Consider the following 16,351-nt stretch of genomic DNA (forward strand, 5'->3'; position numbering starts at 1 on the left):
CCCAATGGAACTCTCTACGAGAAGGGTAAAGCTTGTTCATGGGGGAAACAGAACTTTCTTGGGGGCCAAGCCAAGACTGTGGCATGAATTCACCCAGGAACAAGAACCATCACAAATCTCAGCTTCTTCCTCTCCAAGTGCAAGGCACATTTCTTTGGCCTTTGCCTTCTCTAACATAAGCATATAGCAACACGGATATTATATTAAAAAAAAAAACCTAACACCTTACCAAAACAGGACACTTCACTGTGCATGCTTCTCCCCCTGGGGAAAGGATTAGAGAATGAACAATGGGTGACACTGTACGGGGACACTTTGGCAAACCAGTAAAGTGCCTGAAACCACTATGGCTTATTGCTAAAAGCAGCCAAGTCAGCAGGCTGTAAATAGCCAAGTCAGCAGGCTTAGCTTAACCAAGGCAGGAGGGGAGGGGGGTTTTTGGTGCCACAGAGAGGGCAGCTTGATCCCCTGTCCTTCTTGATAAGGATTGTGTTGAAGTTGCTGATACATGCATCTTAGAAGAGCAGGATCTGCCCCAGGAATGTCTATTGGGGCCTCAAGGCTGCAAACTCTGGGAAAAACCCACACCTGGTTAATAGATAATCAGGAGGAGCCTTTTGCTTGCCCATTGGAACTGCTTGCTTAACAAGTTTTCTTTAAGGGACATGTCATTCTATTACTAATGTATAAATAACGGGGGAAGGTTTGAGGTTGGGGGACTCTTCAGGACTGGACTCTCTCTCTCTGGATGCATCTCGTGCTTCCCAGCAGCAGACGGGCTGCCACTGTGCCACTCGAAAGCCACATTCAGCTTTGGTAATTATCAAGGGTTGGGGGTGTTTTACTAACTTCTTGCGGATGTGTGTATAAGTGCTTGAGACTAAGTAAAGTTTAGCTTTAAGTGAAAGCACTCTTGTGTTGTCCTGTTTGTGCCAGCCATCTATCCATCGGATGGCTGTGTCTCCCCTGATTTATTTCCTGACACCACCTCGCACAGAGTAAAAGTTACCAAGAGCTTTGGGTTGAAAGAACCCCGGGTAACAACAGATGTGTTGTGATATCACTTAATGCTCCCGTGTAAGGTACTCAGATACTGTGATGATAAACACAGTATAAGAACCTATGTAGACGAGAATAGATAAGCAGTTACTTTCTTTGGTATTATTTATACAGTGATTATATGTGTGTATTGCACTTTACAGATACTTAAAATACACAGTCTCTGATGTTAACAGCTGTACTTGGGAAGCCATTTGTGGTACATAACAACAGCTTACTGAACCTACAAATGTATGAACAATGATATGTACAGTTATGTTTCAGCAGATAGCACTATTTATATTATCTACATAAACAGATCTCTCTTTTATATATGTAAGCAGAGTCAGGAGGAGCTCTACCCTGACATCTGGTGGCGAGTCATGGTGGGTTGTGGAAAAGAACTTTAGGGGCTGATCTCATTTGCATAGGCACACCCACCCTGCCTAGATGGTCACTTTGGCTGCTCTAGGAGCCCCAGTTTCTCTGTTACTGGTGCAGGAATAAATTGTTATTATCCTGATTATGTGAATCCAGAACAGTGGAACTGTACTTGGCCTTTTGTTATGATGGAGGGACTCACCATCAACTAAGCAGCACTCGCTAGGCAAGGGTCATGGGTTCCAAAACCCAGTGAAGAGAAAGAGGCTGGGGGACAAGTATTAATACTTGGTGGTATGGGTCTCCTGGTGAGGGCCTTACATGCTAATTGCACTTCCTCTTCTCTCCACTGTGGAATATCAGAGCTAATTTTGATTCTATTAGGAATCTAGTTACAGGCTGCTGAGCTGACTTCACTTTGGGCTAGTAGCGTACGAGCACTGAGGCTCCCCTACTACAAGCTGAAATCACAAAGGAGCTAAACTTACTAAGAGCTGAAATCACTGAGTGTTGTGTTAAGTAGTGGTGGAGCCTGAAGATATATTGCGGAGCCGTTTGTGGGACGGCTGGCAGAGCAGAGTGGCTGGTGGAGCAGAGCCGTTTGCGGGACGGCTGGCAGACCAGAGCAGCTGGTGGAGCAGAACAGTTTGTCCAATGCCTGGAGCAGCTCATGGGGGCAGCTGGCAGAGTGGAGCGATTTGTGGGATGGCTGGTGAAGTGGAGCGGAGCCCCATGGAGAGGTGGGGCAATCAGCTTTGGACCACGTAAGGTGCCCCTTACCCCCCCCCCCCAATCTCCACCCAGGTTGGGAGGTAAAACTCTGCAGATAAATTTTCGAACTCTGAGGCTGCCCTGACCAGGGACAGAGACACTTGGGTTGTTGGACTTTTGGGACTTTGGGTGATTTTGGGTTGCTGGATTCAAGAACCAAAGGGAAAGGACATGCCCCAATTTGCTTGGGGTGGGGTTTTTGCTCATGGGTTGTGTTATGAATCCTGTTGGTGGTGTTTCCCCAACATAATGCCACATTGTTTCTCTCTGTTATTAAAAGGCTTTTGCTACACTCAGATTCTGTTTGCGAGAGGGGAAGTATTGCCTCTTGGAGGCACCCAGAGGGGGTGGTATATATTTGTCCCAGGTCACTGGGTGGGGGCTCGAGCCGGTTTTGCATTGTGTTATTGGAATGGAACCCCTAGATACTGAACCCAGCCCTTGTTGCTGCCAACTCTGACGGGCAGAAGGGTTACATATATAACTCTTGTAACACCTGCCTCAAGAAGCTCACAGTCAGTCTGAACTTAACACAGAGCGGGGGAGTTACACACAAGGTAGGGATGGTTAAAAGAAGTGTTGTAATAGTGTGTACTCGGGAGAGATGCTGACTGTCATGTGCCTATCTTGTTAATTCCTCCCTGGATTTTTTTTCAGTATCTACTTTAGAATATTTTTCTATCTTGGGGGGAAAAAAATCATGGAGGGAGAGGGTTGAAAGTTGATCTGTCTTGCTCCCTGTCATCACCTTCTGACACCATGTCTCAGTAAAGATGAGAACCCTAGAGTTTAGAGCTGAAAAAGACCTATTAGGTAGAGCTGTTAAAAAGTCAGCCAAAAAAAAAAATTCCCAAAAATTTTAGGGGCTTACCAAATTTATTGAAATTTTTTTTAAAAGGACCAACTGGTCAAAAACCAAACAATGAACCTTTTTTTATCCATTTGGGGGGGGTGTCAAATTTTCAGCAAAAAATTTAATTGAAAAATGTTGGCCAGGTTTACTATTAAGAGCAGTGGGGAGGGTCTGCATCAACCATCAGGCCAGTACAGTTTGGTTCCCAACAGGACATCATCTAGTGTTTTGTCAAACCTAGTTTTAAATATCCTGAATGACTGGGCTTGTACCGCTTCCTTAAGGGCGATTATCCAGGCTTCAGCTTTAGGAATATTCAGCCTCAAAAAATCATGAAATTAGATTAAAAGTCATGAGGTTTTTTTAAAAACAATTATACATTTTGGGTTATTTTTATTTGAACCTTCCGTGTGCACTCAGTTTTTCTCTGTGACCATGAGAACTAGAAACTTTTATTTTAATGTGAAAGCTGAGATTCTCACCTAATCTCATGCTTCTAGAAACTGGGACTTCTAATAAAACATCAGATATTTCAAGACTGGCAATAAAATCGTGAAAGTTGGCAACACTGCCTTCCATATAAACACACAGCCCTTACTTGTCACTAAACCAAGTTATAAGGAGTCAGTTATTTGAATTCTTTTTCCTAAATACCTCCTGAGATACCTGTAGGAGTCAACAGTTTCCAGATCTTGCCTGAAGAAGGATTTTCAAAAACATATAACCTCGATATACATGCACATCATGGGCGGTGGGTATCACAGGCCAGGGGAGGCTCCTCCCCAAACAGCCCTGCATGGCCCCACCCACACTCCTCCCCCAGGCCGCTTCCTGCTGGGGCTAGTGGGGGCCAGCCTGCGGCCCAAGACTCTGGGCAGCTGGGGCCAGTGCTTGCACTGCACTCTGGTGCTCCAGGGTGTTGTAGAAGCCAGGCAAGGTACTAACAAACATCAACATCTAAACACCACACGGGGCTGGGGGCTGCACAGCCTGCCCGTCTCTCCGGGGCTGGGGGCTGCGCTGCCCATCTGCTCGGCGCTCCAGGACTGGGGCACTGGGGGCTGCGCCGCCCACCTGCCTTGCACTCCAGGGCTGGAGGAGCTTGGGTATCCCAGGGCTGGGGCGGTGGGGCTGGCAGCCGCAGTGGGGGGGTCTGAGCTCTAGTGGGGGAGGGGAGAAGAAAGGGCAGGGCAGGGGCTAGCTTCCCCAAGCTGGTGGTTCACACACCGCCCATGATGCACATGCACACACTTGTCATCTTTCCTTAAAGGGCAGAAGGAAATGAAGGCTCCTGTACAGCAAATTGGCCAACGGAGCTGGCTCCTAACTGCAGGGGACCTTTGCTGATTCACTGAAAATAGTATAAGCAGCTCCAGCTCCCAGAACATCTCTCTTCCAGGCAGGGATGCCCCCTCAATGTCTAGTGAGAATAATGGCTCTGAGAGGTTAATGCAACCTCTGTTCAGCTCCTTGCTGTTAGTGACACCTGGTATCCCCTTTGCCTCAGGAGCTATGCCAGCAGATCCTTGTGTAGCATAAAGTGGTTTGGAAGGTAGCAGAAACTGTGTATCTGGCTTATGGCCTCAGTAATTGATTGTTCGAATAAAGTGAAACCCTCGTGCTCCTGAATGTCCCTGAGCCTTTAACTCTCAATTCTTCTGTTCATTACAAAGAAGTCCTGGTCAGTGCAGTCCCCTAATATCATTCCAAAGAGTCTGAATGTGGCCCTGCTTTGCCCTCCTGATTAGGTAGATTCTTCTGACCTGTGCCATGGGAGATCTCATTTGGCCAGCTGTGATTGTCACCTGATAACGAGACTCTAGAGCAGATGTAACTGATTAGGGCAGACTTCTGCATTTGGTGACTGGATTTTTGTGTACAGTATGTGCATCCTGCATGTTGGCACAACCAAAAGTGTGGTCTGCAGGCAGAAATGATATGTTTTTTTCTGCTTTTCTGGGGGGGAGACAGATATCCTGATGATGAGTCAAGACAAGTTGCTGCTCTGCTTCCTGTAGATCAACATCAAGACATCTGGTGTTGCCTTTTCAGTTGTATGTCTATTTAGCCACAGCCCCAAATCAGAACCAGATGGTGGCAGTCTGGGATTTTTTTAAACAAACATATTCTGTGCAGCATTATTCTGTTTTGAGTTCCTGTTTCCTTTCCCATCTGTCTGAGAAGCTGATTCATAAATCTCCTACTGTACATGCTTCCTTCCTCCTCACTCCACTACTCCCCAGATTCCAATAAGACAGTTTGCAGGCATGGGTTTACATTGCTCACTAGACTTGTGCAAAGCATGGCGAATTTGCATCAGAGTGGTTTTGTGTCAACTTTTTTTGTTCTTGTTTTCACCTGCTTAGGGTTTGAATCCTCCTAAGTTTTCTGGATTTGAATGACCCCAAAATCACAAAGCAAAACTCCATTGAAATGGACAGGTTTCATCTGGTTTTGCATCATTCATTCAATGCAAAGTGGGTGTAAAAGCCTACCATTCTGATTTGGTAGTATTTTCACCCACTGTGCATAGTCCTAAGTAACAATACCAGGGTCAAGGCCAGGGAGAAATAGGCTCATGAGCTGGACAAAAATATTCCCAAGGAAATTTTAAAACCTCCAAACTGGAAGTTTTCTCATTTTATTTTGATTTGGGGGGAAACTGTCTAATTTTATAAAAATGCAAAATTTTACATTTAAAAGTGTAGGCCAGATTCTACTCTCAGTTACTCCAGTGTAAATTTAGGTTAACTTCATTGACTTCAGTAGAGTTATTCTGGATTTACATTTGTTACACTGAAACAAGACTTTAGCCCCATGTCCCCGTTTTTCCCCCTCTCCAAATATCCTTTTTTCTTTCAAATGTTGTCAGCTATGTGAGGACAATTCCCATTTAAGTGTTCTTCTTTATTCTATTGAAGAAACTTTTTTTAAAAGAGATGTACTCTGCCTTGTAATTACAAATAATAATTAAAATTTCCTCTGTATCACACACACATTTTCCTCTGAGATTTTTAATAATTTTATAGGTCAGCAGGGTTTTAACCAGGCATGCATTGCCAAGAAAGCTGTGCACCTCTTTAAAGACTTTTCATAGAGTCATAGATTTTAAGACCAGAAGGGACCATTATGATCACCTAGTCTTACCTCCAGCATAACACAGGCCAGAGAACCTCACCATATAATTTGTTCGTCAAGCCCATAACTTCAGTTTGAGTTATAGCATATCTTTTAAACAGATATTCAGTCTTGATTTAAAGACTCCAAGTGATTGAGAATCTGTCACATCCCTAGGTAAATTGTTCCAATGGTTAATTACCCTCATTATAAATTTGTGCCTTATTTCTAGTTTGGCTTTGTCTAGCTTTGTTGGATCTTGTGATGCCTTCTTATGCTAGATTTAACAGCCCTCTGCTATCAGACATCTCTTCCCCATGCAGGTACTAGACTGTGATCAAGGCACCTCTTAACCTTCTCTTGGTTAATCTAAACAGATTGAGCTTCTTAAATTTCTCACTCCAAGGTAGGTTTTCCAGACCCCAAGTCTTTCTTGCAGCTCTTTTCTGAACCCTTCATAATTTGTCAACATTCTTTTTCAAGTGTCAGCACCAGAACTGGACACATTAACAGTCTCAGTAGTGCTGTGTACAGAGGTTTTACCACCTCCTTAATCCTACTTGATATTCCCCTGCTTATCCATTCAAGAATCATGTTCATTCTTTTAGCTACAGCATCACACTGGGAGTTCATATTCAGCTGATTATCTACCATGATGCCGAGTCCTTTTCAGAGTCGCTGCTTTCAAGACACACTCCCCCCATCAAATAAGTGTGAGCTACATTCTTTCTTTCTAGATGCATAACCTAACATTTGGTTTCAGAGCAGCAGCCGGGTTCGTCTGTATCCGCAAAAAGAACAGGAGGACTTGTGGCACCTTAGAGACTAACACATTTATTTGAGCATAAGCTTTCGTGAGCTACAGCTCACTTCATCGGATGCATTCAGTGGAAAATACAGTGAGGAGATTTATATACACAGAGAACATGAAACAATGGGTGTTATCATACACACTGTAAGGAGAGTGATCACTTAAGATGAGCTAATACCAGCAGGAGAGCACGAGGGGAGGGGGGGAAGGGGACCTTTTGTAGTAATAATCAAGGTGGGCCATTTCCAGCAGTTGACAAGAATGTCTGAGGGACAGTGGGGGTGGGGAGGGGAAATAAACATGGGGAAATAGTTGTACTTTGTGTAATGATCCATCCACTCCCAGTCTCTATTCAAGCCTAAGTTAATTGTATCCAGTTTGCAAATTAATTCCAATTCAGCAGTCTCTCGTTGGATTCTGTTTTGGAAGTCTTTTTGTTGTAATATTGCGACTTTTAGGTCTGAGATCGAGTGACCAGAGAGATTGAAGTGTTCTCCGACTGGTTTATGAATGTTTTAATTCTTGACATCTGATTTGTGTCCATTTATTCTTTTACGTAGAGACTGTCCAGTTTGACCAATGTACATGGCAGAGGGGCATTGCTGGCACATGATGGCATATATCACATTGGTAGATGTGCAGATGAACGAGCCTCTGATAGTGTGGCTGATGTGATTAGGCCCTATGATGGTGTCCCCTGAATAGATATGTGGACACAGCTGGCAACGGGCTTTGTTGCAAGGATAGGTTCCTGGGTTAGTGGTTCTGTTGTGTGGCATGTGGTTGCTGATGAGTATTTGCTTCAGGCTGCGGGGCTGTCTGTAAGCAAGGACTGGCGTGTCTCCCAAGATCTGTGAGAGTGATGGGTCATCCTTCAGGATAGGTTGTAGATCTTTGATGATGCGTTGGAAAGGTTTTAGTTGGGGGCTGAAGGTGATGGCTAGTGGCATTCTGTTATTTTCTTTGTCCTCACCTATAACTATTTCACATTTGGGGACAATGTATACCTTCAAACCAGCGGCACTGCTATGGGTACCCGCATGGCCCCACAGTATGCCAACATTTTTATTGCTGACTTAGAACGACGCTTCCTCAGCTCTCGTCCCCTAATGCCCCTACTCTACTTTCACTATATTGATGACATCTTCATCATCTGGACCCATGGAAAAGAAGCCCTTGAGGAATTCCACCATGATTTCAACAATTTCCATCCCACCATCAACCTCAGCCTGGACCCGTCCACACAAGAGATCCACTTCCTGGACACTACAGTGCTAATAAGCGATGGTCACATAAACACCACCCTATACCGGAAACCTACTGACCGCTATTCCTACCCACATGCCTCCAGCTTTCACCCAGATCACATCACACGATCCATTGTCTACAGCCAAGCTCTACGATACAACCACATTTGCCCCAACCCCTCAGACAGAGACAAACACCTACAAGATCTCTATCAAACATTCTTACAACTACAATACCCACCTGCTGAAGTGAAGAAAAAGATTGACAGAGCCAGAAGAGTACCCAGAAGTCACCTACTATAGGACAGGCCCAACAAAGAAAATAACAGAACGCCACTAGCCATCACCTTCAGCCCCCAACTAAAACCTCTCCATCGCATCATCAAGGATCTACAACCTATCCTGAAGGACGACCCATCACTCTCACAGATCTTGGGAGACAGGCCAGTCCTTGCTTACAGACAGCCCCGCAGCCTGAAGCAAATACTCATCAGCAACCACATGCCACACAACAGAACCACTTTTTGTTGAAATCATGGTGGAATTCCTCAAGGGCTTCTTTTCCATGGGTCCAGATGATGAAGATGTCATCAATATAGTGAAAGTAGAGTAGGGGCATTAGGGGACGAGAGCTGAGGAAGCGTCGTTCTAAGTCAGCAATAAAAATGTTGGCATACTGTGGGGCCATGCGGGTACCCATAGCAGTGCCGCTGGTTTGAAGGTATACATTGTCCCCAAATGTGAAATAGTTATAGGTGAGGACAAAGAAAATAACAGAATGCCACTAGCCATCACCTTCAGCCCCCAACTAAAACCTTTCCAACGCATCATCAAAGATCTACAACCTATCCTGAAGGATGACCCATCACTCTCACAGATCTTGGGAGACACGCCAGTCCTTGCTTACAGACAGCCCCGCAGCCTGAAGCAAATACTCATCAGCAACCACATGCCACACAACAGAACCACTAACCCAGGAACCTATCCTTGCAACAAAGCCCGTTGCCAGCTGTGTCCACATATCTATTCAGGGGACACCATCATAGGGCCTAATCACATCAGCCACACTATCAGAGGCTCGTTCACCTGCACATCTACCAATGTGATATATGCCATCATGTGCCAGCAATGCCCCTCTGCCATGTACATTGGTCAAACTGGACAGTCTCTACGTAAAAGAATAAATGGACACAAATCAGATGTCAAGAATTAAAACATTCATAAACCAGTCGGAGAACACTTCAATCTCTCTGGTCACTCGATCTCAGACCTAAAAGTCGCAATATTACAACAAAAAGACTTCCAAAACAGAATCCAACGAGAGACTGCTGAATTGGAATTAATTTGCAAACTGGATACAATTAACTTAGGCTTGAATAGAGACTGGGAGTGGATGGGTCATTACACAAAGTACAACTATTTCCCCATGTTTATTTCCCCTCCCCACCCCCACTGTTCCTGAGACGTTCTTGTCAACTGCTAGAAATGGCCCACCTTGATTATCACTACAAAAGGTTTTCTTCTTCTCTCCCCCGCCACCCACTCTCCCGCTGGAATTAGCTCACCTTAAGTGATCACTCTCTTTACAGTGTGTATGATAACACCCATTGTTTCATGTTCTCTGTGTATATAAATCTCCTCACTGTATTTTCCACTGAATGCATCCGATGAAGTGAGCTGTAGCTCACGAAAGCTTATGCTCAAATAAATTTGTTCGTCTCTAAGGTGCCACAACTACTCCTTTTATTTTAATATTTGGTGGTTGTTGTGTTAAAAATCATGTTGTTCCAAGGAGCCCACCTTACCAAGTGATTCAGATCAATCTGAATAACTAAACTGCCCCCATCATTACTTACCACTCCACCATCATTTACCACTCTGTGGGACCTCACTAGAAGCAACCACATAGGATGATGATTCCCCATTTACAAATTACTTTTTGCAATCTAACAGTTAACCAGTATTTAATCTATTTACTATGGGCTTCAGTGATATTGTACAGTACTATTTTTTAGCAGAATGTTACGCAGGCCTAAATCAAACTCCTTACCGAAGTCTAAGAATATTATGTCAACACAGTTACCTTTATCAACTAAACTTATGACCTCATCAAAAAAACTATACCAGGTTTGTTTGAGAAGACTTACTATCCATAAAAACATGTTGATTGGCATTAATTATGCTACCATTTTTAATTCTTTACTGATTGAGTCCTATATTAGCCTTTCCATGATTTTGCCTCAGATTGATGTCAAGGTAACTAGCATATACATTCCCAGGTCATCCTTTTTATCCTTTTTAAATATCAGCACAACATTGGCTTTTTATCTAGCCTTCTGGAACTCCTGCCATGTTTGAAGATTTAGTAAAAAGCAATATTAATGATTCATAGAGCTCCTCACCCAATTCTTTTAACACTCTTATGTACAGGTTATCCAGTCCTGCAGATTTAGAAAAGTTTAACTTTTAATAGTTGCTGTTTACCATCCCCCCTACTTGTTGATGGAATAATATGTACTTCATTATCACTTTAAAATAATCCTCCATCTTTCAAAATACAGAAGAGAAATATTCAATACTTCTGCCTTTTCTGCATCATGATTGACAATTTTACCATTCTTGTCTAGACCTATACTATTGCTAGGATTTCTTTTGTTCCTGATCTATTTGAATAATTTCTTAATGTCCTTAACTCTACCGGCCACAGACTTTTCATTAATGCTTAAGCTTTCCTTATTAATTGTCTATTTCCTAACAGCTGATTTATACTCATTGCAATCAACTTCTCCATTTTTCCATTTGTAAATATGGAATTATATTATACTCTCTCTATATAAAATTGATGGTTTCTGAGAGGGAAAGTCATCAAGACCTAATTTCTTGTGTTATAAGCAAACAGAATATAGTCCTGACTAGTAATATATATATTTTTTTTTAAGTAAGAAGCCTTCTTTTGTAGCTGTGAATTGTGGGGGGGTTAGGTATCTAATAAAGCATTCTTAAGCAATTCCCATTATTATTAATATTTTGGGGTTTAAATATTTCCTCCCACTCAATCTTGCTCATGATTATTTTCAGTTTTGGGAATTTGTCCCTTTTAAAGCACCAAGTATATATCTATTACTGGTCAGGACTATATTCTGTTTGCTTTTAACAAAAGAAATCAGGTCTTGATGACTTGCACCATGGTCAGCAACCATTGATTTTTAGTTCAGAGATCAAGTCATCTTAATCTATCAGAATGAAGCCTAATATAGACTAACCCTGACTTGGCGACAACATATTTTGAGTTAGAAAGGTATCTTCTATAATTTTTAGAAACTACAGGAATGTTTTACTAGTGGCAGCATGTGACCTCCAGCACATCTACCCCACTTTGAAATCCCCCATGATGATGCAGTTTTTCTTTCTACACATAAGAAATAGCTGCTGGAGGAGTGGCTCATCCTGTCCCCTCCTCTGATTAGGCGGGCTTTAACAGAGCCCCACCAGTACCCTGTCTTTGGGTTTATCGATGAGACACGGATCCACAAGTATTCTAGTGTGACGTTGCACTCCATATTTTTTATGGAAATATGCTTATGAGTGTGAATATGATGTAACTGGAATATGCTTTATGCAAAAGGTCTCTTATAAGGTATCATAATAAAGGTTATAACCTACTGAATATATTCCTCCTATTTGTATGCATGTATCATTCTCGTATCTGAGGCTAGACATATGAAGTATAATTCTGAGGTCCTATTGTAATTATGCAAAGTGTGGGCCATTAATGGTAGTTTAGAGTCTTGATGGCTCCCATTGACTCGAACAATTGGTTGTAAATGGTTTATTTACCTGTAAGTCTTCCTGTGTATGTGTGGGCCAACCCAGGAAGAATGGAGACTAGGGGTCTCACAGTGACATGTAACCATGTCACCTGGTACTGGAATCTATCTTAAATCTGGTACTTTTCCATTTAGAAGGAGGGGTGGGAACCCAGAGAGACAAAAGATTCCCGCCTTGCGCCAATGCTATAAAAGGGGGTGGAACAGAACAAAGTGATTGCCCGTCATGAGAAAACCCCTAGTTACCACCTGAGCTGGAACTAACAAGGACTGTACCAGGGAAAGGATTGGGCCCAGACTAGGAAGGAGTCTAGTCTGTGAAAGAAGTTTATTGGAAGATCTCTGAGGGTGAGATTTTACCTGTAAACAGTTTCTTAATGTATTAAGCTTACACTTGCGTGTTTTTGCTTTATTTTGCTTGGTGACTTACTTTGTTCTGTCTGTTATTACTTGAAACCACTTAAATCCTACTTTTTATACTTAATAAAATCACTTTTGTTAATTAATAAACCCAGAGTAAGCGGTAATACCGGGGGGCGCAAACAGCTGTGCATATCTCTCTATCAGTGTTATCGAGGGCAGACAATTTATGAATTTACCCTGTATAAGCTTTATACAGAGTAAAACAGATTTATTTGGGGTTCAGGCTCCCAGAAAGGCTGAACATTGGCCTCTGGGAAAGTCCCTGTTAACTGAGAAGCCTCTGGGCTGAGTGAATCTCAGTTTCAGTGAACTGCAGATAGGCATGGCCCAACCTCTGAGTCTGTGCTGGAGTGTCTAACTCAGCAAGACAGGAGTGGAGGGGCACCTGTTCTGGCAGGAGGGTTGTTCTCAGTGGTATCCCAGCTCATCGAGTGACAGTCTCGAGGGGAGTCTCTGTGACCGAATCTATCACATCTAGGTCTTATCCTTATGACTTGTCAATAACTCAAAAGCAATTGATTTTGTCTTTAATATACAGTGCCAATCCCTCTCTTCCTCTGCCAACTCTGTCATTCCTATTTGCGTGTATCCAGTGATTTTTAACATTCCAAGCATGTTAATTGTCTCACCGGGTTTCAGTAATACCTCATTTCACAAATGAGTATTTCTAATTCCTCTTGTTTATTTCAATTTCTTTTTGATTACTTCCTTGGACTTTCATTGTTTGAATCCTTATTATATATTATAAATATCCATTCCTAGGTCCTTGTATAAGTTGATAGTTAATTAGTGAAATAATAGTTTACAGTGTTTGTCGAGGCTGATTCCCCACTCTGGCACTTCAAGTGCAGAAGGTGGTGGCCCACAAGGATTCTAAAAATTAATACTGACCACTCAAGGCTTGTATTAAACTCATAAGGTTACAGCTTTTCTCTGACCTTGGATGGGTAGATGCTGCCACCACCCAGTGCAAAACTCCCTTTTGAAGCCCAGAAAGGCGCACTTGGGAATTCCTTCCTGTGTGTTACCCTCAAGCCCTTTCTCACACACACACACACACACACTCTGGGGAAGAGCTAGAAAGAAAACAAAGGAAATCATCTGTTGCCACCAACTAATTAAACAACATATGCACAAACCTCTTAGGACACAAAAATCTAATCCTGTTCTTAAAAAAAGGTAAATTTTATTAAAAACAAAAAAGAAAGAAAATACATTTGGAACTTTGTTTTTTTTTTAAATCTAGCAAAAAGCCTATTACAAGGATTAAGCATCAAGATAGCTCTCTTGAGGTCCATCTTAAAGGTTACAAGCAAAACAAGCACCTGGGGTTAGCAAAGAGGAGTCCACAAGCCATAAAGAAATAGAAGAGATAAACCTAATCGCATCTTCCTAGACATTTCCTGATCTACTTACATATCTGGGGTTTCAAATGAGTAGTTTCTAGGTATGGTCTGGTGATTTTCATACCTGGCCCACAGCTTTTTACAGCATAGCTCCAGCCCTGTCTCTGCTCTATCCCCTCTCTCCAGAGAACAACAACAGACAGACAAAGGTGAAGTTTTTTCCCAATTTTAAAAAGTTCTAGCATTCCCATTGGCTCGTTTGATCAGGTGCCCACTCCCTTCCTTTTACCTATGGACTTTTTTAACCCTTTACAGGTAAAGCAAGTAGAAAACAGCTACTAACAGGGATTTTATAGCTAACTGGCTGGCTGGGTGTCCATAAAATGGAGCTACCACCACTCCCTTCATTTATCACAGTGTTAGGAATGAGAAGTGCGTGTAATCAGTGTAACGTGGAGCCAGATGCCAGCTCCCATCACTTTTTAAGATGTAAATGTGTTCTACAGAGTGTAGAGGCCCAGTGTACAATGCTCCATTTTAATTTGAATTACATGCTGCAATCTGAAGTCCCTATGGGCTGCACTTCTGTACTGAAGGTGCAGGGCTGAACCGTTGAACTCGGGATCACATTTAGGCATTGCTTTGCCCACTCCTGAGTTAGAACCTTGGACAGCAGGACCCTTCTCTGCCTTACTGTCTAATTTATTTATATAGCCATGTTCTCCATGTGTTTTCCTTGCCATGGATACAGTTGTTTTGAATATGGGAGGTGGAGTGGTTGGCATGTATATTGTACACTCTGTTCTTTCAGCAGATTTAGTTTAGTCTATCCGATATGTGTTTAGGTGTGGATTATTTTTTACAAAAGGGGCATTTTTTATTGAATGCCATCATTGGTCTAAATATTTGGTTCAGCTTCCAGTCCGGCAAATCCGGTGAGATAAGAGTGGAAATCTCCTATTCCTAGTCTGGCTAAGAGGAAGCCTCAGTGTTTTCTAAGAAAGCTTTATTTCAGGGCTTGAAAACATCTGAACAAAATAAATACTTACTCTGCCTTTCTCTATCTGAATGTCAGAGTTTTCTCAGGCTGCTCTTGTCTGTGGTTTTCGCCTGTATTCCATTTCCAGGATGACAGCAGGGGAATGGGTTGACAGCCAGACACATCCCAGGTGGGAACTAGCTCTGGGGATAGAAGTGCCTTCTGTACAGAAGGGGTCTATTACTATGGTTTTGGCAAGGCTGAATCAGTGACTTCGTTTGATCTGAAGTGCCAGGAACAGCCGTCAACTTCTGTCCCAGGGCATTCCCCTTACTGAAACAATGGACTGAATGCTGCCCATCAAGGTGAGAATCCTGCTCTAGTGTCTGATCTCCAGGACTCTGTTCTATGCTGTTGAGGAAGAGAGCCCATGTCCCTTGGATAAAAAAGGTACTATGTTCATGATGACCCATCAGTGTGAAATATTACATATAGACTGAGACCTTATTACTTGTTAATAACAACTGGTGTGCTGCCAGCTTTACAGACCTATAAGAAAAGCAGTGCTCTTATTCTGCTCTCATTTACACTAGTATTTTAGTGGTGTAACTCCATTGGCTTCAATGGAGTTACTGTTGATTTACATCAGTCTAAGAACAGGATCAGGTCCCTGCCCTGAGGAGCTTATAAACAAAGGCCTGATTTTCAGAGTGGTTGAGTGTCTGTAGCCCCTACTGAATCCAACTGGAATTGTAGGTGCTCAACATTTCTGAAACTCTGGCTGGTAGAGGCTCTTGGAGTGCAGAGTGCCTTCAACTCCCACTGACTTGGAGGGTCAGGCCTTAAACAACAAATAATGATGGTTGAGCATTGGGGACAGGGAGTGATGAGGAAAGAGGACAGACTGGCAAACAAAGGAAGAGGGGGCTCTGCCCTGGGGAGCAGGAATATGGATCATATAGTTTGCTCTGTTACATTTTCTTTTCTTCAACTTTGAGTGAGCAGGCATCATGGTGTGAGTGACTGAAGTTGGAATGAGGATTAAGGATGTGCATCAAAAGGGGAAGGGAGCACAAGATGCACAGGTGGGCACACAGGAAGAGTGAGCAGTTGCAGGTGTGGAGACAGCATGTCAATAGGTGCAAAGCTGCTAGTAGGGGCCTTCTTGGTTCACCTTGTGTCACTGCTTACACCTGTGTAAAGTGAGTGTCAGAAACTCCCATCTGTGTGAGTGAGTGGAGGATACTGATCTGGTAGCATTTTACACCTACCTTGTACAGGGGTAAGTGATGCTCCAGGTGGCAGGCCGTGAAGAATCAGGACCCATGGTGTGTTATAGAGAGAGGAACAGGCAGAGCGCATTGGGTATGAAAGGGAAGACAAGACACAAGAGCAGAAATATAGCCACAGACAGAGCCTCAAAGGTCAGGAAGAGGAGTTTGAGAGGATAAGGATGGGAGAAGAGAGAGAGACCCAAGAGAGGATGCATGTGGGGAGGATATGGTTGAAGAAAAAGATAGTTTTCTCTGCAGAGATCCAGGAGAGAAGTACCACAGTC

General features: G+C 43.0%; 1 protein-coding gene across 1 annotated transcript in view; it reads left to right on the plus strand.

Annotated features, from left to right (window-relative positions):
- Positions 1-704: 704 nt before the first annotated feature.
- Positions 705-16,351, plus strand: part of ACCS (1-aminocyclopropane-1-carboxylate synthase homolog (inactive)) — an 80,100-nt gene continuing 64,453 nt past the window's right edge. Inside the window, exon 1 of the mRNA XM_043549045.1 lies at positions 705-816. The gene's annotated coding sequence lies outside the window, so the exon portion shown is untranslated. The remainder of the gene's footprint in view (positions 817-16,351) is intronic.

Source organism: Chelonia mydas, chromosome 6 (assembly GCF_015237465.2).
Source record: "Chelonia mydas isolate rCheMyd1 chromosome 6, rCheMyd1.pri.v2, whole genome shotgun sequence".
Taxonomy (NCBI): Eukaryota; Metazoa; Chordata; order Testudines; family Cheloniidae; genus Chelonia; species Chelonia mydas.